Below are 25,437 nucleotides of genomic sequence, written 5' to 3'. Positions count from 1 at the left end.
GTCCAAAATTAATAAAATTGCAAAGAGATATAGATGAGTCCACTATCATAGTTGGAGACTTCAACTCTATCAGAAATGGAGAGTGCACAGAAACATTCTCCAAGACCATATGTTAGGCCATAATACAAATGTCAATCAATTTAGAAGGACTGAAATAATAGGAAGTATGTTCTCTAATCACAGCAGAATATTAGAAATTAATAAGTGAAAGAAATTTAGAAAACTCACAAATAAGAGGAAATTAAACAACGCTCCACTCTTGCTTGAGACCTTTTCTGAGGTGTTTGAGGTTCCTCCTTACTACTTAAGTCTTCCTATCAGACTGAGACACTTTTTGACATGTTTGAGATCCTTCTTTGTCACAAATAAAACTTTTTATTTGTCACCATTAAAAGTCTGAATTTTTTTAACTGATTCTTGGACTGGACTCATATCCATCAGCCTATTCAACTTTAGTACCTGTCTCATCCTTGATAGCTTTCCAGAACTACTACCGTCACCTCATGAAGCCCCATGAGTTTTCCCAATTCAAACTTGGGATTCTTTAGTACCCTTACTTCTCTAACAATGACATCATGGAGTGGATAAGTACTTTGGCAAATCTCATCTGTGTGTTTTCCAGTATTGTCTGGAATCAATTTATTGACCACTTCTTTCAAGTTATTTGTCTATAACTCTAGGGTCATGATTTTCATCATCATCTTCTGGATTTGGCAGACCTGTTGCTGCTGAGTGTAAGAGATCTTCCAAATATAATTGTTGCATTTTTTAAATAAAATAGACAAACCAATTAACTTTCAGTAGTCTTGACACTGACATGAGCTTCAATCACAGGGTGCCATTTTTTGAACCATGGAGCACATTTTGTCATAGGTAAACTCCATGCCATAAAGTTAGGTAGCTTTGCCCCGAATAGCCTCAGTAATTAGCTTGAGTATTCTAAATGCAACTTCATCATCCTACAGATCAACAAGGCTCATTTCAAAAACATGATATAATTTGAATTCTTGAGTTCTCATGACTAGTGTTTTTCCAATATTTCTTGTACTGAACATAACTGTGCTTTCACATCATAACAGTCTTTCTAAGGAACTGGATCAACCACTTTCTTCTTGCTTTCCTTTTTGCCACCTTTCATTAGGTACCTGTTCCTGCCAACCGTCAAGGCACTGCTGCTCAGAGCACTTCATTCATTTTGAGACTCTGACTTCCCTATCCTGACATGTTTTTGATTTTCCCCTATCTATTTGAGATTCTCCCTGACTTGTTCTACCCTCTTCCTGATGTATTTGAGACCCATCCTTTTATATATATATATATATAGGAAAATATAGGGGAAAATTAATAGCCTACTCACAGCCTCTTGTTTTAAAACTTAGAAATTTTTAATTTGGCTTTAAAAATTTCCCCTCTCTGACAAGACAAAAAAAGTGGAATTTTCCTCCCTTTTCCTTAATTTGGTAGCTCCCACAGAATAGTTTTTCATTCTAAGCAGTGAAAACCAAGGGTGGAAAGGGTTGCTGAAAACTGGAGTATTTATTTATAATCAACAATTACTTGGATGATCACATGGGCTCCCCTGGTGGCTCAGTGGTAAAGAATTCACCTGCCAATCCAGGAGACATGGGTTTGACCCCTGGGTTGGGAAAGATCCCCTGGAGAGGGAAATAACAACCTACTCCAGTATTCTTGCCTGGGAAATTCCATGGACAGAGGAGCCTGGCGGGCTACAGTCCACAGGATTGCAAGAGAATCAGACATGACTTAGTGACTAAGCAGCAACACCACACCAGCACTGAAAGACCCACCTGAATTTTGTAATTGAATGTCTGTGCATGCAGCAAAAGCCCAGAACATTTTGAGATGCAGAGTAGTATCAGATCACCATCTGGATCATAAATAATTTATACATTTTAAATACTTTGGAATCATATGGGTCAGGCAATAAATAATATACTAAATCTCAGTGAGAAAAAAATTCTCCAAATGTTGTATCTGTGAATCCAATTTAAATCCTAATAACAGTTCTGAGAACTTGATCAGAATGCAGGAAAGGCCCTTAGTGCTTATGTAAAACTAAATGAACATTATTCTTGATTTTTTTTTAATATACCAAAGAACAGCTGATCAAATTAAGGTTAAATCTCCACTGTCTAGTCATGGGAGCCAACTGGAATTGAATTCCACATCCAATACCCTGTCTTTGGATAAGACTTTGATGTAAGACTCCCTTATCAGATCCTGACCAAATGGTGACTTTACATGCTGGGTCCTGAGTTTGAGAAATACGGTCAATGCTTTAGGGATTTTTGAGAGAAGTTGCTGAGGTATCTGATTATTTTCCTTTTTTAGTTGCACTGGGGCTTTGTTGCTACATGCGGTCTTTCTCTAGTTGTGGCAGGCAGGGGCTACTCTAGCTGCAGTGTGCAGGCTTCTCGTTGCAGAGCACAGGCTCTAGGCACACAGGCTTCAGTAGCTTAGGTGCTTAGGTGCTTAGGCTTAGGTGCTCCAGAGCATGTGGAATCCTCCAAGACCAGGGATGGAACCTGTGTCCCCTGCATTGGCAGGCAGATTCTTATCCACTGTACCACCAGCAAAGTCCCTGAGGTATCTGATTCTTGAAGAAAGACAGAAAGAGAGTCGGGGGGCTGATCTTAGTTGGTGGTAAGATGGTAAGACAGAGCACTGGGCTGCCTCAGACCTTGGGAGTGGGGCACTGGCAGGGGGTAAGGTCAAGCTGGATGTTGTCATGAGGTCACAACAGAAGCTCTTCCAGGGTGGAAGCAGGGGCCTGAAGCCTAGAAACAAACTAGGTTAGGAGCTGGCAAGGTAACTTGACCACTGACCTTCACCAAGCACTTGTCAGTGACTTTGGTCAGTCTTTACAGGCCCAGCCATCCACCTGCCAACCCCTCTTCGGGCAGTGCCTTAAAGGCCCCGCAGATGAAGCTTCAGTATTACACTCTCTGCGGTGGATTTCAATGAGTTGATTGGGCACTTTTTTTTTTGTCTTATTGGGAAATGAAGGATCATGTGCAGTTCCTCTGAATCTGAATATGTGTGGACACAAATGTGTGTTTTGGGGTACTTCAAATTTTTATTTCAAATATATTGAAAGAGTTCTTTCGGACTTAGATGTCTGTTTTACCATCTATCTCTTTGGATATACCCAAAAAGGAAAATTATATTACAAAATAAATTGGTGAAGGTATTCCTCAGGCTTCTTCACACTGAATACAGTGATAGATTTACTTCACACTAAAGTATATAAAGTGCTACTAGTCCTAAAGTCACTTATATGTAAAATCTAAAAAAATTAAAATAAATAAGCTTGTAGAAGCAGAGGATAGAATGGTGGTTGCCAGGGGCCGAGGGTGGGGGAATAGGAGAGATGTTTAAGGGTATAAATTTGCAAGTAGTAGATAAATAAGTCCTGGAGACTAATACACAGTACAGTGATTATAGACACCCAAAATCGTATTATAAACATTAACCTTACTAAGAGACTAGATCTTAATTGTTCCAAACACTGAAGAAATGATTATGTGATACGATAGAGGTGTTAACTAATGCTACAATGGCAATCATACTGTAATGTAAATATATCCATCTATATGTCATACACTTTGAACTTACACAATGTTTTATGTCAAATATATCTCAATAAACAAAATAAATTATATATATATATAGTTTGTGGGAATATAATTTGATACAACCGCTTTGGAAAATTGTTTTACAATGGCTACTAAAATTAAACATACGCCCACCTTATGACCCAGCAATTCCACTCCTGAATACATACCTAAGAAAAATCAGTGCATATGTTCACCAAAATACGTGTATAAGAATATTCACAGCAGCACTGTTCATACTAGTCAACATTGGCAACAATCAAAATGTCTATCAACAGGAGAAAGATAAATACATGGGTGGTATATTCATACAACAGAACAATATACAGCCACAAAAAAGAACAAATGACTAAGATACACACTAACCTGGATGAATATCACGGACATCATGACGAATGAAAGAAGCCAGACACAAGAATACATACTGTATGACCCATTCAAGAAAAGACAAAACTAAAAGATTGTGTGAAAGTTAAAGTGTTAGTCACTCAGTTGTGTCCGACTCCTTGAGACCCCATGGACTGCAGCCCATCAGGCTCATCTGTCCATGGGATTCTCCAGGCAAGAATACTGGAGTGGGTTGCCATTCCCTTCTCCAGGGGATCTTCCCGACCCAAGGGTCAAACGCTGGTCTCCTGAATTGCAGGCAGATTCTTTACCATCTGAGCCACCAGGGAAGCCCAAAGGACTGTGATAAAAGTCAAAATAATGATTACCTCTGAGAAGGAGCTATTATTAACAAAAGCAATAAATGCTCATTGTAAAACACAAACAATGGTGCCTGGGCCTCTCTTTCCTGGTGTATCTGCAACACTAACTTCTCACCATTAAGGCTTTGTTTTAGTCAGGGAGGCCTACCCTGACCACCCTATTATAAATTGCAATCCACACTCCTCAACTCTTGATCCTTTTTATCGTCCTTTTTCACTTTTTCTATTATGCTTTTTACCTGCTAAAATACTCTAGAATTTACTTCTTGTATTTTTTGCTTACTACTTTGTCCTCTTGCTAGAACAAAAGCCCCAGATCCGTTGACTGGGGAATATAAAGACCTGGCCCACTTGCCCCAATTCAGGGCATCACCACAGGTTAATTCCTGCTCCAGACCTCCCCATGGGATCCACTGAGACCTTTGTTACAACTGCTTCCAAACCCAACTTCTCCCTCTGCCCAATCAGACTTCACTCACTCCCCAAAAGTATTGATTTCTTGAGAACTTCCCAGTAAGTTTCCTGAATGTGCTAAGCTAAGCTAAGTGAATCAGTCTCAAAAGTCTGTTTTCTAGAGTATCTTAACTGTGACTCTGAACTCACGGAAACAGAGAACAAGGCAGGATCAGGTACAGGGGAAGAGTCACGAGTCCAGATTTGGACACGTTATCTTTGAAGCAACTTTGCCATATCTAAGAAATGTCAAGCAGGCAGTTGCATGTATGAGAAAAAGAACAGATTTTTTGCCCCTCAAGCTGCTCATGATATAATCAATAAGATAAGATGTGCTCCGCAAAAAAAACCCATAATATGTGATGGTGGTTGTTGTTCAGTCGCTCAGTCACGTCCTACTCTTTGTGACCCCATGGACTGCAACACACAGGTAATATGAGCTAGTGTATTACACAAGATTATAGACGATGTGCTAGAGAGGTTCAGAGATGGTCAGGAAAGATCTCATGGCAAAGGTGACATTTTTTAATGTCATCAGTGAAGATGGGAGCAGAGGTGGAGCAATGTGAGCTAGGCCTGAAGATAAAACACCCAGAGCAACACACCGGGCAGGGGGCAGTTCAATTTAAATGGAGGGTCAAGTACGAAAAGGGGCTTAGTGGGACACAAGGTTAGTAAGTGTATTAACCATTAACCAGAGTTCTCCAGAGACAACCAATAGGATATGTGTATGTATTGAAAGAGATTTATTATCAGGAGTTGGCTCATATGATTATGGGTGAGTGCTCAGTTGCTAAGTCATGTCTAACTCTTTGTGATCCCAGGGACTGTAGCCCACCAGGCTCCTCTGTCCATGGGATTCTCCAGATAAGAATACTGGAGTGGGTTGCCATTCCCTTCTCCTAGAGATCTTCTCAACCCAGGGATCGAACACACCTCTCCTGTGTATCCTGCATTGGCAGGTGGATTCTTTACCACTGAGCCACCTGGGAAGCCCCACATGATTATGGAGGCTGGCAAGTCCAAAATCTACAGGATGGGCTGGAAAGTTGGAGACCCAGGAGAACTGATGCTACAGTTCAAGTCCAAAGGCGTGTAGGCTAGAGACTCGGGAGAGCTGGTAGTGCAGTTCTAGTCTGAAGACCAGCTACTGTAGAGCCAGGAAGACCAATGTTGCAGGTGAGGTCTGAAGGCAATCTACTAGATAATTCTCTCTTGCTTGGGGGAGGCTGGTCTTTTTGCTCTAGTCATACCTCCTAATGATTAGACGAGGCCCATCTACATTAGGGAGGGCAATCTGCTTTACTCAAAGTCCACCAATTTAAATGTTAACCTTATCCAAAAACACCCTTACAGAAACACTCAGAATAGTTTGACCAAATATCTTGGCACCCCTTGAGCCAGCCAAGTTGACATGTCCAGTAAACCATCACCAAGAAGGTATGGGTCAACTGAGGAAAGACCTTGAATGCTAGCATTCGGGCTATGGGAACTTATAAAAGTTTAGAGGCCAGAGGATTGGAATGAGAGATCCTGGAGGCAGAGAGAGAACTTAGGAGACTACTGTAATCATCTCGGCAAGAAGCAAAACAGGATAATGACAGTGAGACTGGAGGTCAGTAAGACTTTGAATGCTAGAGATTAGGTTGTTTAGAGGCCAGAGGATTGGAATGAGAGAGCCTAGAGGCAGAGAGAGACCTTAGGAGACTACTGTGATAATCTAGGCAAGAGAGAAAGCAGGATAATGACAGGGAGCCTGAAGGGAGGAAACAGAGGCAAGCAATGTGAAACAGACAAGACTTGGCAAGTGACCAGTCCTGAGGGATGAGGGAAAATACGCAGAGAATGACTTTGTAGTTTCAAACCTAGGCAACTAAGAGAATGGTGAAGCCACTGAGAGCAATGGAGGCATCGGTGGAGAGAAGATGCCTGTCTCCCTGAGGGCTCCTCTTGTTGCAGAGTTTGGGGCATGTTCAGGGTATCAACTGATACGGGACTTCCCTGGTGCTCCAGTGGTTAAGAATCCCTGGTGGTCCAGTGGTTAAGAATCCACCTGCCAATGCAGGGGACACAGGTTAGATCCCTGGTCTGGGAAAATCCCACATGCTGTAGGGCAACTAAACCCGTGGGCCACAACTACTGAGCCCACACACTCTAGAGCCCGTGCTTCGCGACAAGAGAAGCCACTACAAAGAGAAACCTGAGCACCTCAGCTAGAAAGTAGCCCCTGCTTGCCGCAACCGGAGAAAGCCTCCTCGCAGCAACAAAGACCCAGCACAGCCAAAAATAAATAAACAAAAATAGATATTTTAAAAATTATTGCATAACAAATCACCCAAAAATGGTGACCTAAAACCAATAAAATATTTTACTCACAAATCTGAGGGTGTCTGGGCTCACATAGCTGTTCTCACCCATTGTAATGATGAATTGTATTAATTTTGTGTTGGTAACAGGAAATTAATTCTTCACATAGGTATTATTAAATGGCTGATACAAGTAAACATTTCTGTGTATTACCTACTGAACTTTTTTTAAAATTGAACACCGCTTTTATCTACTGACACTGATTAATTCTAGATCTACTTCACTGCCCTGAAAGAAAATTATCTGCTGTGCTACCTCTTCTATGCCAAGAAAGCGTTCTGAGTTAGAGTATGAAATGTCTAACGTGCTTTAGAAGTAAAGATTGGTTGAATGAGGTATCTTACATTAATTTTAGATCTCCCTTTAATTGTAGTTTTATTGCACTTAAATGTTAATCACCCAGTCGTGTCCGACTCTCTGTGATCCCATGGACCGTAGGCATACTTGATCTTAGCCAAAAGGCTGAGAAGCAATGATTGTAGTTTTCTAGGATTTTATTAAATACTCTAGATACAGTTGAAAATTTTAAAACAACTTTATTGTGGCATAACTTACTACCATAAAATTCACCCTATTTTTAAAAATGCAATCCAATGATTTATAGCCATCTGATCAAGCTGTGCAGCCATCACCACAATACAACTTTAGAACATTTGTATCATCCCAACCCCAGGCAACAACTGTCTCTACAAATTTCCCTCTTCTGGACTTTTCATATAAATGGAATTGTACAATATATGTTCTTTCGAGTCTGACTTCTTTCATTTACCATGATGTTGGCAAGGTTCATGTGTGTTATAGCATGCATCAATACTTCATTCTTTTTTATAGCAAAATAATATTCTACCGTATGGATACACCACATTTTGTGAATATCTACATACAAGTCTTTGTATGAACATAAGCATTCATTTCTCTTGTGTAGATCCCTAAGAGTGGATTGGCTGAGTCATATGATAAATTTATATTCAACTTTTTAAGAAACTAACAAACTGTTCTCCAAAGTTATGGTCCCATTGTTTCTTACCTACCACCAGTAGGGTTCCTATTTATTCACATTGTTTCCAGCATTTGTTACTGTCTGCCATTTTTCTTATAGCCATCCTAGTGAGCATGAAATGGTACTCATTGTGGTTTTGATTCACATTTCCCTCAGAACAATGATATTAAGCATCTTTTCATGTGCTTATTAGCCATTTGTACATTGTCTTTGGCAAAAAGTCTATTAAAATCCTTCGCTCATTTTTAATTGAGTTTTTTGTCTTTTTAAGGCTGAGTTGTAAGAGTTCTGGAATAACAGGTTGAAATTGAATATAATCAATACCATCTTTCTGGAGTACATATGGTATTATGATTCAAATGCCCTAGAACTGTATTTATTTTTGTTTATCCCTCTAAGTAGGCATTGTGGTGGATACTACAATGCACTACCCAGCTCTTCCTTCTTGATGTCCAACTTCAAGTGTATGGTCAGCAGACAGCTCTTAGATGTCAGTCCTCCAGGGTCTGCCTCAACTGCAGAGAACCACCAGGCAGCCCACATCCAATGATCCGTGCAGGTGTATAAAGTTCTGGTCATTTCCACACACCTCTGGACAACTCTGCAGGACTACTCTAACTCCAGCTCCCCATAGGGTCAGCCAAGTCTGTCACCAGGCTTGCATCCAAGCTTAACTTCTCCGTCTGCTCAGTCCTGCTTTCTTCCCCTCTATTCTACAGGTGTTGATTTCAAGAGCACTTTGTCCCCCATCTTTATTGAGATATAGCTGACAAATAACATTGTGTAATTTAAGGTGTACACTGTGTTTATTTTATATATTTGAAATTTTGCAAAATGATTACTACCATATAATCATTTCTTTATTGTGGTGAAAACATTTAAGATCTATTCTCTTAGCAACATTCAAATATATGATACAGTATTATTAGCTATTATTTCCCATTAGATCCCCAGAACTTGTTATTCTTATAACTGGACGTTTATACCCTTTGACTAGCATCTTCCCATTTCTCCAATCCCCAGCCCCTGGTAACTCTGTTTCTCTTAGTTCAGCTTTCTTAGATTCCACAGGTTAGTGACACCAGGTAGTCCTTGTTTTTCTCTGACTTGTTTCACATACACACGTAGTCCTTGTTTTTCTCTGACTTATTTCACATAGCATAATGCCCTCAAGGTTAAAACAAGTTTCACAAAGGACAAGATTTCCTTTTTTTCTCATGACTGAATAACATGTGTGTGTGTGTGTGTATGTGTGTGTGTATGTGTGTGTGTGTATCTCACATCTTTATGTTCATCCTTTAATGGATACTTCAGTTGTTTCCATATCTTGGCTACTATGAATAAGGCTGCAACGAACAGAAGAGAGTAGATATCTTTTTGAGATATGGAAGTGGGACTGCTGGGAAGTTCTATTTTTAGTTTTGTGAAGACCCACTATAGTGTTTTTCAAAATGGCTGTACCAATTTACATTCCGATCAACAGTACATGAGGGTTCCTTTTGCTCCAATCCTCCAACTCTTATCTCTTGTTTTCTTGATAATAGCCATTCTAATGGGTGTGAGGTGATATCTCATTGTGATTTGTATTTACATTTCCCTGATAACTAATGATGTCAGGCACCTTTTCTTACGTCTGGTGGGCATTTTTATACCTTCTTCCAAAAAAGTATCTATTCAGGTCCTTTGCCCATTTTTCAATTGGACTTTTTTTTTTTTGCTACTGAGTTGTGAGTTCTTTATATATTTTAGATATTAACCCCTAACAGACCTATGATTTGCAAGTATTTTATTCCATTCTATAGGTTGCCTTTTCATTTTATGGTTCATTTCTTTGGCTGCACCAAAGGTTTTTAGGTAGCTGTAGTCTCACCTGTTTGTTTTTACTTTGTTGCCTGTGCTTTTGGTATCATATCCAAGAAACTGCTGCCAAGACCAGTGTCAAGGATCTTTTCTCCCTGTGCTTTTCACCAGGAGTTTTATCATTTTCAGTTCAGTTCTGTTCAGTTGCTCAGTCGTGTCCATCTCTTTGCAACCCCATGGACTGCAGCACGCCAGGCTTCCCTGTCCATCACCAATTCCTGGAGCTTGCTCAAACTCTCTGTTCGTTTCCAAGGCAAACCATTCAACATACAGTAATCTAAGTCTATGCCCCAACCGTTAATGCCAAAGAAGCTGAAGTTGACTGGTTCTACAAAGATCTACAACACCTTCTAGAACTAACACACACACACACACACACACAGATGTCTTTTTCATCATAGCGGATTGGAATGCAAAAGTAGGAAGTCAAGAGATAACCAGGCAAGTTTGGCCTTGGAGTACAAAATAAAGCAGGGCAAGAGCTAACATTGTTTTGTCAAGAGAACAAGTTGGTCACAGCAAACACCCTCTTCCAACAACACAAGAGATGACTCTACACATGGATATTACTAGATGGTCAATACTAAAATCAGATTGATTATATTCTTTGTAGCAAAAGATGGAGAAGCTCTATACAGTCAGCAAAAACATTACCTAGAGCTGACTGTGGCTCAGATCATGAACTCCTTATTGCAAAATTCAGACCTCAATTGAAGAAAGTAGGGAAAAACACCAGGCCATTCAGGTATGACCTAAATCAAATCCCTTACGATTATGCAGGGGAAGTGACAAACAGAGTCAAGGGATTAGATCTGATAGACAGAGTGCCCAAAGAACTGTGGACAGAGGTTTGTGACATTGTACAGGAGGAAGTGATCAGACCATCCCCAAGAAAAAGAAATGCAAAAAGGCAAAACGGTTGTCTGAGGAGGCCTTACAAATAGCTGAGAAAGGAAGAGAAGGTAAAGGCAAAGAAGAAAAGGAAAGATATACTCATTTGAATTCAGAGTTCCAAAAAATAGCAAGGAGAGATAAGAAAGCCTTCCTCAGTGATCAATGCAAGGAAGTAGGGGAAAACAATGAATGGGAAAGACTAGAGATCTCTTCAAGAAAGTTAGAGATATCAAGGGACTATTTCCTGTAAGAATGGGCACAATAAAGGACAGAAACGGAAAGACCTAACAGAAGCAGGAAAGATTAAGAAGAGGTGGAAAGAATACACAGAGAACTGCACAAAAAAGGTCTTAATGACCCAGATAACCACAATGGTGTGATCAGTCACCCAGAGCCAGACGTCCTGGAGTGTGAAGTCAAGTGGGCATTAGAAAACATCACTACTGGACTTCCCTGGTGGTCCAGTGGCTAAGACTCCACATTCGCAATGCAGAGGATACAGGTTTGATCCCTGGTAGGGGAACTAGATCTTACATGCTTCAACCAAGACTCTACATTCAGCAGTGAAGAGCCAGTACAGCAAACAAATAAATTTTTAAAAAGAAGAAAAGAAAATATCACTATGAACAAAGCAAGTGGAGGCTATGGAATTCCAGCTGAGCTATTTAAAATCCTAAAAGATGATCCTAAAAGATCCTAAAAGTGCAGCACTCAATATGCCAGCAAATTTGGAAAACTCAGCAGTGGCCACAGGACTGAAAAAGGTCAGTTTTCATTCCAATCCCAAAGAAAGGCAATGCCAAAGAATGTTCAAACTACCATACAATTGCACTCATTTCACATGCTAGCAAGATTATGCTCAAAATCCTTCAAGCTAGGCTTCAGCAGTACATGAACCGAGAACTTCCAGATGTTCAGGCTGGGTTTAGAAAAGGCAGAGGAGCCAGAGATCGAATTGCCAATATTCACTGGATCCTGGAGAAAGCAAGGGAATTCCATAAAAACATGTACTTCCGCTTCATTGATTATGCTAAAGCCTTTGACTGTATGGATCACAAAAAACAAACTGTGGAAAATTCTTAAAGAGATGGGAGTACCAGACCATCTTACCTGCCTCCTGAGAAACCTGTATGCAGGTCAAGAAGCAACAGAACCAGACCTGGTACAAAATTGGGAAAGGAGTACATCGAAGCTGTATACTGTCATCCTGCTTTTCTATATATAAGATCATATCATCTACACAGAAAGACAATTTTACTTCTTTCTTTTCATTTTGGATACCGTTTTATTTCTTTTGCTTGCCTAATTGCCAAGAGCACTTCTTAATTATTCTACACATTAAACTCCATCTCAGAATCAGCTTCCTGGAAAACCCAACCTCCAACAGGCAGCTTTCATTTTAATTCCTCAGAGATTGGCACATGGACACACACACATGCACACATACTATCACTTGACTGGCCCAGCAGTGGGCACCCAACCCAAGATGAATGGATCACAGCCTTTCCCTGGGAGTCGTGAACTTGGGAATCTGAGAGACTAAGTAGCTGCCCTTCTCTGGTGCAAACCTGGAAAATAGGAGGGTAGCAAAGAGTAATACCGCACGTTTGATTGCTCACTTACTCCAAGCAGGTCTCCAAGAGAACCTAGAGCCATGATCAACCGTTGCTCAGTACCTGGGAAAATAGCCCTGGGAAGGCTTTTTATGTTAATGATTGATGATTTTGTTGTGCACACCTGGAGCAATGAACCATGCTGTACCAGCTTGCCAGGATTGCTTTGCACAAACATCAAGATTGATGCTGCACACCTAAAGGGAACTAGCTGTCTAGCTGGGCTCTGCAAGGAGATGAAGGGAGCAGGGACGTCCATCTCTGAAGCATGCTATCTAGCATCAGGATAACCACACAACTGCCTTCTCCACACTCCATAGTGAAGCCAGAAAGTCTCCTGCAGTCTTTTGGTCTTAGATCCAAACCAGAAAATAGTAAGCAGTAACCTGGAGACTAATCTCTCTGCCTTGGCAATCATTTTTTCTCCTAGAACAGATCTACCACAAGAGCTCAGAACATATCCAACTGTCTCCAGAGTCGTTTCGGTTACACACGCCTGTGTTATCCACTGGTGAATTTTGAACCTGGAAACTCTCTGAATCTCTTTGCAATTAACTAATACATAATCAAGAAGGGTAGAGACAGTGCTCATGAATAGCCAAGTCATACATCAGTGATTCTTCTTTAAACGCTGGCTGCTTTCTCTAATCATAAAAGTGATATTCTCTGTAAAAAAAAATTTTTTTAGAAAATGCAGACAAGTACAAAGGAGAAAAAAAAAAGTCACCCATAATTCCACCACTCAGGTACCACCATTTCAAATACATTGGTTGTACCGTGTACTGTACTGTGCTTAGTCTCAGTCATGTCTGACTCTTTTGTAATCCCATAGACTTAGCCTCGGAGAAGGCAATGGCACCCCACTCCAGTACTCTTGCCTGGAAAATCCCATGGATGGAGGAGCCTGGTAGGCTTCAGTCCATGAGGTCACTAAGAGTCGGACACGACTGAGAGACTTCCCTTTCACTTTCCACTTTCATGCATTGGAGAAGGAAATGGCAACCCACTCCAGTGTTCTTGCCTGGAGAATCCCAGAGACGGGGGAGTCTGGTGGGCTTCCATCTACAGGGTCGCACAGAGTCGGACACGACTGAAGTGACTTAGCAGCAGCAGCAGCAGCAGACTTAGCCTGCTAGGTTCCTCTGTCCATGGGATTCTGCAGGCAAGAATACTAGAATGGGTTGCCATTTCCTCCTCCAAGGGTATTCCCTACCCAGGGATTGAACCCACATTACCTGCATCTCCTGCGTTGCAGGCAGATTCTTTACTGCTAAGCCACCAGGAAGCCATAAATACATTAGTTAATATGGTTTTAATGTTTCTCCTTGTACACATATAGATATGCACATATTACCTACATAAGGAAGATCCCATTAAGCATGCTGTTTTGAAACCTGCTTCTCTCATTCAACAAATATGTGCCCTTGTCATCATTTCTAATGTCTCCATTAAAAAGAAGCATTATTAACCTACTTAATCACTCTCTCGCTGTTAGACATCCAAGCTGTCTCCCAATCTTTATTAGTATTAAAAAAAAAAAAAATGCTTCTAAGGACCTGCCCGTACATATGTCCTTGCACACTTTTCAGTTTATATTTGCTACCCAGGTGACCCCAGGTCCTCCAGCATGCACAGTTCATCTTTCCCTTTAATATCTAAATAAAATGCGAATGACTCCATCCCACAAACCAAGAGAAGTCCAGTGGCTATTCCAAGATCTCCAAAGGGCCTCAGAGGGTTCTGTTTCTCCTGGTCACCTCTCACGCTGTTTTTCCTGTTTATCCCATGTATTTCACCTTCTTGGGCAGCTGCAGCCTCTCAACATGACCGTCGTTCTTCCTACATCTGGTCAAAATGCCGCTACTGCATGCCACCCAAAGATAGCAGAGTTATGTGGAGGTTTGGAGGAAATGAAAGTCTATCACAACACAGCAGGAAATAACTTCAAATTCATACCAGGTATTACTGTCCCTAGGAAGTCACTGGCCATTCTCCACCACATGGGGACTTCTCATTGATGACATGCCTTTATGGACCGTGATGTCTTGCCACGTTCTTGAGACCTTCAGCTGTCTCCATTGACTTCATGTCTTCTCTTTCTCTGTACCTAAACTCCCCACCTCCTCACCCCAGTAAGCCCTGAAATTTCAAATGCTTCTTACTTTTTTATTTACCTCCTCCCACACCGCAAGCAACTACTTCCTCCTCATGATATTTCCTTCATTTGGCTTCCAGGACACGATATTCTCCTGGTCTTCTTCTTTCTTCACTGGCCACTCCTTCTCGGCCCCTTAACTGGTTCATTGACCTCTCCCTGACTTGTAAACTTTGACGTGTCCCAGGATCCAGACTTTAGACCTCTTTTTAAAATATCTGTTTATTTCACTGCATCAGGTCTTAGCTGTGGCACTTGGGCTTTTCACTGTCTCATACGAGACAGTGTCTCATTGTCTCATATGAGTCTGTTGTGGTCCACGAATTCTCTAGTCATGGCACATGGACTTCAGCTGCTCCACAGCATGTAGGATCTACATCCCCATCCCCTGCATTGCAAGGCAGATTCTTAACCACTGAACCACAAGGGAAGTCCCTAGACCTCTCCTCTATTTTTATTCACTCCTGGGTGATCTCATCCAGTCTAACGGCTTTAAATATCATCTCTACACTAATGACTCTTGAATTTACATCTTCTGCCCCGACCTCCAGACTCATATGTCCAATTGTCTACTTCACATCCTCACTTGGATGGTTAATATGCATCTCAAACTTAATCATTGACAAACTAAATTCTGCATTCCTCCCAAACTCGTTCCTTGCCTGGTAGTCCCCATCTCAGGAAGTGGCAGCTCCATGTATCCACTTGCTCAGGCCAAAACTTTGAAGTCATCCTTGACCCTTGTCTTTCTATCAGCACCTCACATTTGGCCTGGTAGCAAATCCTATCAGCTCTTTCTTCAGAGTATATACTGGCTCTGACTACCTCTCACCAACTCTACCACTAACCTCCCCTGGTCCCAGCCTCCTGATAGCCTCCTTCTTTTATGGACCACTGCAAGAGATCCTACAAGGCCTGTTTCCTTTTTTGCCCTTCTGTGATTTATTCTCCATGAATAGCCCTTTAATATTTAAGCCAGCAAATGTGACACTCCAGTTCAAAGCTTTCTAACTGCTTCCCATCTGACTTGTCTCAAATCAAAAGTGAATGTGGTCCATTACCTGTCTCCTTCTCCAACCTCACATACACCACCTTCCCCTCTTGCTCACTGCAGTACAGCCACACTGGTGTCCCTACTGTCCCTTGACTAAAGAAGCTCTTTCTCATTTGGGGGGCCTGTGCACGTGTTTGTCCCCCTCCTGAAATGTTCTGCTCCCAGAGATATCAGCATAGTTGCCTCCCTCCATTCAATCATGTCACTGAGCCAATAGCACCACCTCAAAGAGGCCTTCCTTGGACTTCCCTGGGGTCCAGTGGTTGAGAATTCATCTGCCAATTCAGGGGACATGGTTCGATCCCTAGTCTGGGAAGATCCCACATGCCACAGAGCAACTAAGCCCAAGCACCACAACTTCTGAGCCTGTGCACTCTAGAGTCCAGGCCCTGCAACAAGAGAAGCCACTGAAATGAGAAGCCCACGCACTGCAACTGCAGAGTAGCCCCTGCTCACCGCAACTAGAGAAAGCTTGTGTGCAGCAATGGAGACACAATGCAGCCAAAAAATAAAAATAAATAAAAGAAGCCTTCCTTGACCACCATATCTAAAAATGGCACCCATATCATTCTGTAATCCTTGACGCTACAATGATCTCTGTTCATTTCCAAGGCAAACCATTCAATATCACAGTAATCCAAGTCTATGCCCCAACCAGTAACGCTGAAGAAGCTGAAGTTGAACGGTTCTATGAAGACCTACAAGACCTTTTAGAACTAACACCCAAAAAAGATGTCCTTTTCATTACAGGGGACTGGAATGCAAAAGTAGGAAGTCAAGAAACACCTGGAGTAACAGGCAAATTTGGCCTTGGAATATGGAATGAAGCAGGGCAAAGGCTAATAGAGTTTTGCCAAGAGAACGCACTGGTCATAGCAAACACCCTTTTCCAACAACACAAGAGAAGACTCTACACATGGACATCACCAGATGGTCAACACCAAAATCAGATTGATTATATTCTTTGCAGCCAAAGATGGAGAAGCTCTATACAGTCAGCAAAAACAAGACCAGGAGCTGACTGTGGCTCAGATCATGAGCCCCTTATTGCCAAATTCAGACTGAAATAGAAGAAAGTAGGGAAAACCACTAGATCATTCAGGTATGACCTAAATCAAATCCCTTATGATTATACAGTGGAAGTGAGAAATAGATTTAAGGGACTAGATCTGATAGATAGAGTGCCTGATGAGCTATGGAATGAGGTTCGTGACATTGTATGGGAGACAGGGATCAAGACCATCCCCATGGAAAAGAAATGCAAATATCTACACAAGACTAAAATTCAAAAAGAAACATGCACCCTTAGGTTCATAACATAACTATTCATAATACTTGAGACATGGAAGCAACCTAAATGTCTGTCGACAGATGAATGGATAAGGAAGATATGGTATGTACAATGGAATACTACTCAGCCATAAAAAAGAAGGAAATAACGCCATTTGGAGCAACACGGATGTAACTAGAGATTATCATATTAATACTAAGTGAAGTAAATCATAAATAGACACTTATCACATAAATGATATCATTTATATGTGGAATCTAAGAGGATACAAATGAAACTATCCATGAAACCAAAATAGAATCACAGACTTTGAGAACAGAGTGGTGGTTGCCAAGGGGGAGGGGGTTGGAGGAGGGATGGAGTGAGAGATTGGGGTTAGCCGATGTAAGCTTTTATACATAGAATGGATGAACAACAAGGTCCTATTGGATATCACTTTCAATATCCTATAATAAACCATAATGGAAAAGAACATTTTAGAAAGAGTATATATATAATACAAACATGTATAACTGAATCACTGCTGTACAGCAGAAAGTAACACAGCAGTGTACATCAACTATACTTCAAATTATTTTTAATCTATTGAATTTTTTTAAGTGGCTTTTGTTTCGATGTCATTTCAGTTATCATGATAGTGGGGGCTGGGCTGAATTGTGCTATAGCAGCTTGATTAAGAGGATAAGGCAATGGCACCCCACTCCAGGACTCCTGCCTGGAAAATCCCATGGATGGAGGAGCCAGGAAGGCTGCAGTCCATGGGGTCGCTAAGGGTTGGACACGACTGAGCAACTTCCCTTTCACTTTTCACTTTCATGCATTGGAGAAGGAAATGGAAACCCACTCCAGTGTTCTTGCCTGGAGAATCCCAGGGATGGGGCATCCTGGTGGGCTGCCGTCTATGGGGTCGCACAGAGTCGGACACGACTGAAGTGACTCAGCAGCAGCAGCAGCTTGATTAAGAGAGGAGACTCCATAGTTTCCTAGAGGTTCATTCTCTTGTATGATTCCGGGTTAGAGTTTGCCAAAAGTGGAACTTGTGTGAGAACTAACTGTAGGCAGAAGGCAAGAAGGAGTCACTACCATTGGCAGCCCCCACCCCAGCAGATGTAGAGATGGACAGAAACAGAGGTGCCCTGCAGAGGCTAGCTTATCCGACTCTCCCCTGTTCCACCTCAAGCTCTCGTTTCCTACCACTGGCCCGGCTAGCTAACGGCTGACTCAGGCCCTCCATCAGGGGCTTGTCTGTGGCCCCACACAGGCAGGAGTTACACAGAGGCCTCAGCCTCCCATAAACCTCTCCACCAACTCTCCCTTCACCGCCGCACTTGGACAGCTGGATGCGCTTGGCTTCTTGAACTTTCCCGAAACCTCTGATGTGTCCAGTTCTGCAAATGCTTCTGGTAGTGGCTAGTGACTCTCTGATCTTTTGACTCCTCGCTTCTAGACATTCACTCCCCTCGTGCCTCCCACATCAGCAAAAGGATTCATTCTTAGAATATCCACAGTGGCTCTGCTTCCCCATCTAAATCTTGACAACACAATATGGATTTTGCCTTACTTCAAACAAAAACTAACATAAGAAAAGAAATATTCCAGATTATAAGGCAGAATTCCACCTCCTTCTGTTTAGAATCTCTATGGCCCATAGGTATAGGGGGGAAAGGGACATTATTAAATGACTTGTGGAGTCACATAATATATAATGTAATATATATGATATATAATATAACATCTGACATATAATATATAATATATATGGGCTAACCAGGAGGTACAGTGATAAAGAATCCATTTGCCAAAGCAGGAGACACAAGAGATGAGGGTTTGATCCCTGGGTCAGGAAGATCCCTTTGAGTAGGAAATGGCAACTCATTCCAGGAGTCTTGCTTGGAAAATCCCTTGGACAGAGGAGCCTGGTGGGCTACAGTCCATGGGGTCACAAAGAGTCGGACACGACTGAGCATGCGTACACACACAAATAATAATAATAGTGTCCCTTAAATACAGACTGAGGTGAGAAACATGATAAAAAGGAACAACTGAGAAAATACAACTTTATCTTGCTTTTATGAGATGAAACAGATGGAAGAGTGGAAGGGATTGGCAGAGAAGTTGTTTCTGTAGTCCAGAAATTTTCAGTCAAGTTTTACCATAATTCTTTAGGATATAGGGGGTTCAGGATGGGGAACACGTGTATACCCGTGGCGGATTCATGTTGATGTATGGCAAAACCAATACAATATTGTAATTAGCCTCCAACTAAAATAAATTAATTTATATTAAAAAAAAAAAGAAAATAATCAGTCCAGTCTCCATTCTCTAAGTAACTATCATCTGTGAATTGAAAGAGAAGGGAGTGATTCTTACCTAGGAAACCCAGGTCTTTAAACACAAAGTATGAAATTACATGTGAATAAAAGCAAAGACAATGCCCAAGGATTTTAAACATTGTAAAACCCAACAGCCTCCTGGTACTGCTAAGGCGTATAGTCAAGGCTTTAAATGTTAAATAGGTAAGTGTGTCAAAGATCCTCTCCTTTCTCCTCTCAATTCTACCTCCCTCTCTGCAACAATCAGAGAAAGGAAGTTTTAAAAGTTGTCAATAAGAATTTTGAAATTCAACATCCTTGTCTTAGGAGCACTGCATGTATGATGAATAAACACTTGGCTGCTTTGTTCTTTCAAAATCAAACTCTCTCCCTCCCTCCTTCCATCTTCACAAGTGAACATTTATCACCCAGTGTCTTTAAAACATGTCCGCTTCAGGTGGCTGGTCACTTGATCAAATAAAAGATGACAGACTTTGCCAATTTCCTCTCCCTACTCTAAATTAATAAACGGAGCTCACAGAGCAGTAAAATTTTATTTCCACGAAGCAAATATAGATTGCTTTCTCTTTGAGTGCTGTTTTAAAGTCTTCACACTCTTACTTGTGACCCAAACACCTACCTATATTCTTGCAGCGTTAATGCTGACAGGTCAAAAAATACAAAATGCTGTGAGCCAGCTAGCCCGTGAATGCCTCATTTGCTGTCGGCCACATGAGTGCACACGGAGGCCAATATACAAGCCAGGTGACCCTCAGCTCATCCTCACAGACACAAAGGGGATCTGGGGATCTTCTCCACTCCTGGGATTCCCAAGGATCCAAACTCTTGACCCTGTGTGTAGTTTTTTCTCCAACTTGTTGGGTTTACCACTGGAGGCCTGAATTAGTTTCCTGGGACTTCTGTAACGTATTACCACAAATTTGGTGGCTTCAAACAACAGAAATTTATGCTCTCACAGCCTGGAGGCCAGAAGGTCAAAATCAAAGTGTCCACAGGCAGGGCCAAACACTTTCAAGCCTCTGGTGGTTGCTGGCCTTCCTTGGCTTGTGGCCACGTCATTCCAGTCTCTCCCTCCACTACTACACCTTCAACTCTGTGTCTGTCTTCTTTTCTTCTGTCTCAAATCTCTCTCTGCCTTTCTTTTCTAGGGACACATGTTATTGGAATTTAACTCCCCCCTCACCAGAAAATCCAGGGAGATCTCTGCATCTTAAGATTCTTAATTTCATGTGCAAAGGCCTTTTGCCAAATAAGGTCACATTCACAGATTCCAGGGATTAGAAAATGAACATATCTTTTGGGGACCACAATTCAAACCACTATAAGGCCTTGTCTCCCTGGATTCAGAAGTCTTTCTTTTAAGAGATTTCCAACCAATTAACACAACATTGTAAATTAACTATACTTCAGTTTAAAAAAAAAAAAAACACCATGTATACAATAAACAACAAAGATGTACTGTATAACACAGGGAATAATATTCACTATCTTGTAATAACCTATAATGGACAAAAACCTGAAAAAGAATATATATATGTAACTGACTCACTTGGCTGTACACCTGAAACTAACACACTATTGTAAACCAATTATAGCTCAATGAAAAAAAGAAGTTAAAAAAAGCCTTCGAACCAGTTTCCATAGTGCTGTACTCATTAATGTTACCTATTGTATTCAGAGGGCTTCCTTGGTGGCTCAGTGGTAAAGAATCTACCTGCCAGTGCAGGAGATGTTAAGAGTCAGGGTTTGATCCCTGGGTCAGGAAAATCCCTTGAAGAAGGGCATGGCAACCCACTCCAGTATTCTTGCCTGGAGAATCCCAGGGACAGAGGAGCCTAGAGGGCTACAGTCTGTGAAGTCACAGAGTTGGACACGACTGAAGCGACTGAGCACCCACGCACGCTTTGTATTCAGAAACGCTCCCTAAACACCACAAAGGGCTGCATTTCTGTCGAGAAACCCTTTAAAGTGGTTCATCCCAGGTTTCTTTTCTCAGCATTGTCATCTCTATCTTTGTCTCCATCCTCGTCTACCTTCAATCAACTTTGCTGGCTCACATCTTCCAATTCCCATGGCTAGAAATCCTCCGTACTCAGAGTACTATAGCCTAGGCCACTTGCTCCAAATTTTTGCCTACATATCCATCACCTTTCTCAAATAAAGAATCCTACAGTCACCAGAATCCACTTTTTCTGGTGGTGAAGAAAATGTGTTCAGCAAATTTAGTCCCTCTGAGGATTTTTTAATATTTGCTTTGTTGAGGTGAAATTCACATAAAAGAAAGTGAGGGACTTCCTTGGTGGTCCAGTGGCTAAGACTCTGCACTCTCAATACAAGGGGCCCAAGTTCAATCCCTGGTCAGGGAACTAGATCCCACATGCCACAACTAAAGATCCCATGTGCTGCAAAGAAGATTGAAGATCCTGTGTGCCACTAAGACTTGGCACAAATAAATATTTTTTAAAAAGAAAGAAAAAAATAAACTATCTTTAAGTATACAATTCGATAGCACTGAGTACACTCACAGTGTTATGCAGCCATCACCGTTATCTAGTTCCAAAACATTTTCATCACGTCCAGAGAAAACCCTTACCCACTAAACAGCCATTCCAATTTCCCCCTCCTCCAGTCCTAGGCAACCACTAATCTACTTCCTGTCTCTATAGACTTGCCTGTTTCGGACACTGCATATAAATGGAATCATACAGTACATGGGTTCTTCGTGTTTAGCTTCTTTCACTCAGCATCCTTGTTTCTAAGGTTTATCCATATTGTAGCAGGTATCCTTCATTCCTTTTTATGGCTGAATAATATTTCATTTTATGGTTAGACTACATTTTCTTTGTCCATTCATCTGCTGAAGGTTAGACTTATTTTTTAAGCATTTCTAGTCCATCATGTTCGGAGAAGGCGATGGCACCCCACTCCAGTACTCTTGCCTGGAAAATCCCATGGATGGAGAAGCCTGGTGGGCTGCAGTCCATGGGGTCGCTGAGGGTCGGACACGACTGAGTGACTTCACTTTCACTTTTCACTTTCCTGCATTGGAGAAGGAAATGGCAACCCACTCCAGTGTTCTTGCCTGGAGAATCCCAGGGACGGGGGAGCCTGGTGGGCTGCCGTCTATGGGGTCGCACTGAGTCGGACACGACTGAAGCGACTTAGCAGCAGCAGCATACCTCCTAGACACGTAGAACACTTCAGAATTCTAGCCAAAATTCTGTGGCCACAGACACAAGGTAACTTTACTTTCTCACAATGTGATGAAGGACTCTTCATTCACTGCATGAATTATTACTGATTTAAATCACCTCTTTAAAGTGCTCCTCATTAGAGAAGATGCCCATACCCTTTCTCCTTAGGTGGGCATTTCTGCCTTGCTTCTGTCTTAAATAAACTATTTCTCTGTGTGCTCTCCCACGTGTTATGCTGCTACTGCTGCTAAGTCGATTCAGTCGTGTCCGACTCTCAGCGACTCCACGTACGGCAGCCCACCAGGCTCCTCCATCCATGGGGTTTTCCAGGCAAGAGTACTGGAGTGGGGTGCCATTGCCTTCTCTGCCCACGTGTTATACTGAGTCTCTAATAATAAACTTTGTATACTTGTTTTTCCAGTTTTCACCTCCTTGAAACATTCTTGCTTTCAAAGGAGGGGAAAGAGTCAGGGCCATTTTGCTTCTTGCCTCGAGCCCCTGGTGGTCTAGCAGCTAGGATTCCTGTTTTTCATTCAGGCTACCCAGATTCAATCCCTGGGCAGGGAACTAAGCTCTCTCTCTTCAGGATGGCTCACTGCTGTATCTCTCATCATGACTGAGATGAGTCTGGGATGTAAAGGTAACGATGACATTTACTGACTGAGAGGCTGCTGGACGATGGGGTGGGAGCATGTCCTAGAGGATGAAATTTCAGAGAAGAAGGGGAGGGCATGGAGCTTAGAAAAGTCCTAACCAGAGGGGACACTGATTAATACAAATAGGGAGGAAGTTGGCCAAGGCAGTCAGGAAGAGGCGGGTGGGATTCAGTTAAGAGAGGAGACTGCAGAAACCCTTGATCTCGTTGCAAAGTGGAGAGAAATGTTTCTTGAGAGATATCTGCTAGCTCCAGGGACCGGGTTGTCAAAAAAGTTGAATTCTGGCCTGGGGCCAGTGTCAAAAAGGGTGAGATACCTAAGATGTCTCCCAGAGCCAGTCAGACAGCCTGAGGGAAAAAGAAGTCAGAAATGGAAATGTCTGACGTACATATTAAATGGTAGCAAACTGTCTTCAGAGATGAGGCAAAGCCCCCCAGATTCACAGACCAAGAAGATCTAGCTTGTCGATCAAACTGCCTCACCTTTTGGAAAGAGAGATGTGTTGGTGACCAAAACAGAGCAGGTGGAGCCCTCAGTGAGATTGTGGGGCTGCAGGCTTTAGGCTTTAGAAGAGATAGGCCTTGAAATTCCTCACATCATGTGGCAGAAGAGATAAAAGGCCTCCATAGGGACCCATTACATAGAACAAAGATCCTCAGAACATTCCTTTCTCAGGTTCTCAGTGAGGGGAGGGAGGTACCATTTTGATATATTGAGTTTTGAAATTATAATCCCAATACCTAAATAGGGAAACATCAGCTTCCCAGGTGGCTCAGTGGGAAAGAATCCACCTGCCAATACAGGAGCCGCAGGTTTGCTGCCTGGGTTGGGAAGATTCCCCGGAGAAGGAAATGGCAACCTGCTCCAGTATTCTTGCCTGGAGAATCCACATGGACAGAGGAGCCTGGTGGGCTACAGTCCATGGGGTCGCAAAAGAGTTGGACACGACTGATTCAACTGAGCACGCACACACTCAAGGTAAACATCACAGATTCCCAGATATTTTTCCTACAGTCATTTTTTCACCTGCGAGGGTTTGGTCACCTCCTAGTAAAAATAAAGCCCTAAAGTAATCCCAGTGCTTTACAGTCAACAACATACTCTAGACAGTATCTCATTGGATCATCTCCTCAAGACCTTGTGAGGAGAGACACCCTAAAGGGCCAAGCCTTTGAGAAGTAAGGAGCCCACCAAGAAGGAGGTCATTCTGGAAGCTCCCAGTTACACCAGTTAGGGTCAATGCAGTACCCTGAGACTGTGTTCACTCCTACCTCCAAAGATGGAGGAGATAGACTTGTCATTGGAACCCAAAAGGGAGAAGTCCCATAGAGAGGGCTGCCTTAAGAAGAGCTGTGACCTCCTGACAAGAAACACAGGCAGTGAGGTGACTCTGCTGGAACAGAATCAGGGAAATAGATCTCTGACTTCACTCTGCCTCCATCCTTTGTGTTCTTGCTGGGGCTCACCAACAGCCAAACCCAAGAAGTCAGGCGGATGAGAACAGGGTGGGAAGTGTGGGTCTAAAGGGGCAGCAAGAGCAGTCTGGCACTACTTGAGTGACCAGAATTTTCTTCATTCATTGAACCCTCTTTCCATGACTTTCTTCACTAATTGAACTCTTCTTACGTGATTTTCTCCATTCATTAAACACCTTTTATATGCCATGTCATCTTAGTACTTTATCCTCATAAGCCCCAGAGGTAAGTGGTATTATCTCTACGGTGAAGGTGAAAAAATGGCAACAAAGAGTGACTTGGTCGAGGTCACTCAGTTAATAGGTAGGAGAGCCAGGATGGGACCCAAAGTTGCTGACACCAGAGCCTGCTCTGTCAGCCACCACCCTGTGCTGCCTCCACAACACCCTCCAAGCCTCCGTGCGATTAAAACAGTTGGAAGAGTCAAATGAGAGAGGATAGGAGATGCTCTTCCATTACCGGAGGCCTTGCTCTTGTCATCCTTTGAAACCCCGGAAACAGAAACAGACAGATTGGCTTCAGGGCCTGAGGAATGTGGCCAGTTGCTTTGGTGGGGGAGCAGCTACAGGAGAAGAAAGGAAAGCTGAGCTGAGAACAAGGGAAGAACCAGGTACCAGAGACTGACCTGCTTGGAGCAGCAGAGGAGAGGCAGGATGAGTCCCCCGGAGCAGCCTGGGATGCCATCAGGGGGAAGGGGACTGAGGTGGGGAGACCAGCCACAGTGTGGCCTCCGCAAGCTGCCCACAT

General features: G+C 42.4%; 1 pseudogene; it reads right to left on the bottom strand.

Moving 5' to 3' along the window:
* Positions 1-375: 375 nt before the first annotated feature.
* LOC100848635 (small ribosomal subunit protein eS1-like) lies at positions 376-25,437 on the bottom strand (annotated as a pseudogene).

This window comes from Bos taurus, chromosome X, assembly GCF_002263795.3.
Source record: "Bos taurus isolate L1 Dominette 01449 registration number 42190680 breed Hereford chromosome X, ARS-UCD2.0, whole genome shotgun sequence".
Classification (NCBI taxonomy): Eukaryota; Metazoa; Chordata; class Mammalia; order Artiodactyla; family Bovidae; genus Bos; species Bos taurus.
The sequence above is the reverse complement of the archived record's forward strand: the minus strand, read 5'-3'. Positions and strand labels throughout refer to the sequence as shown.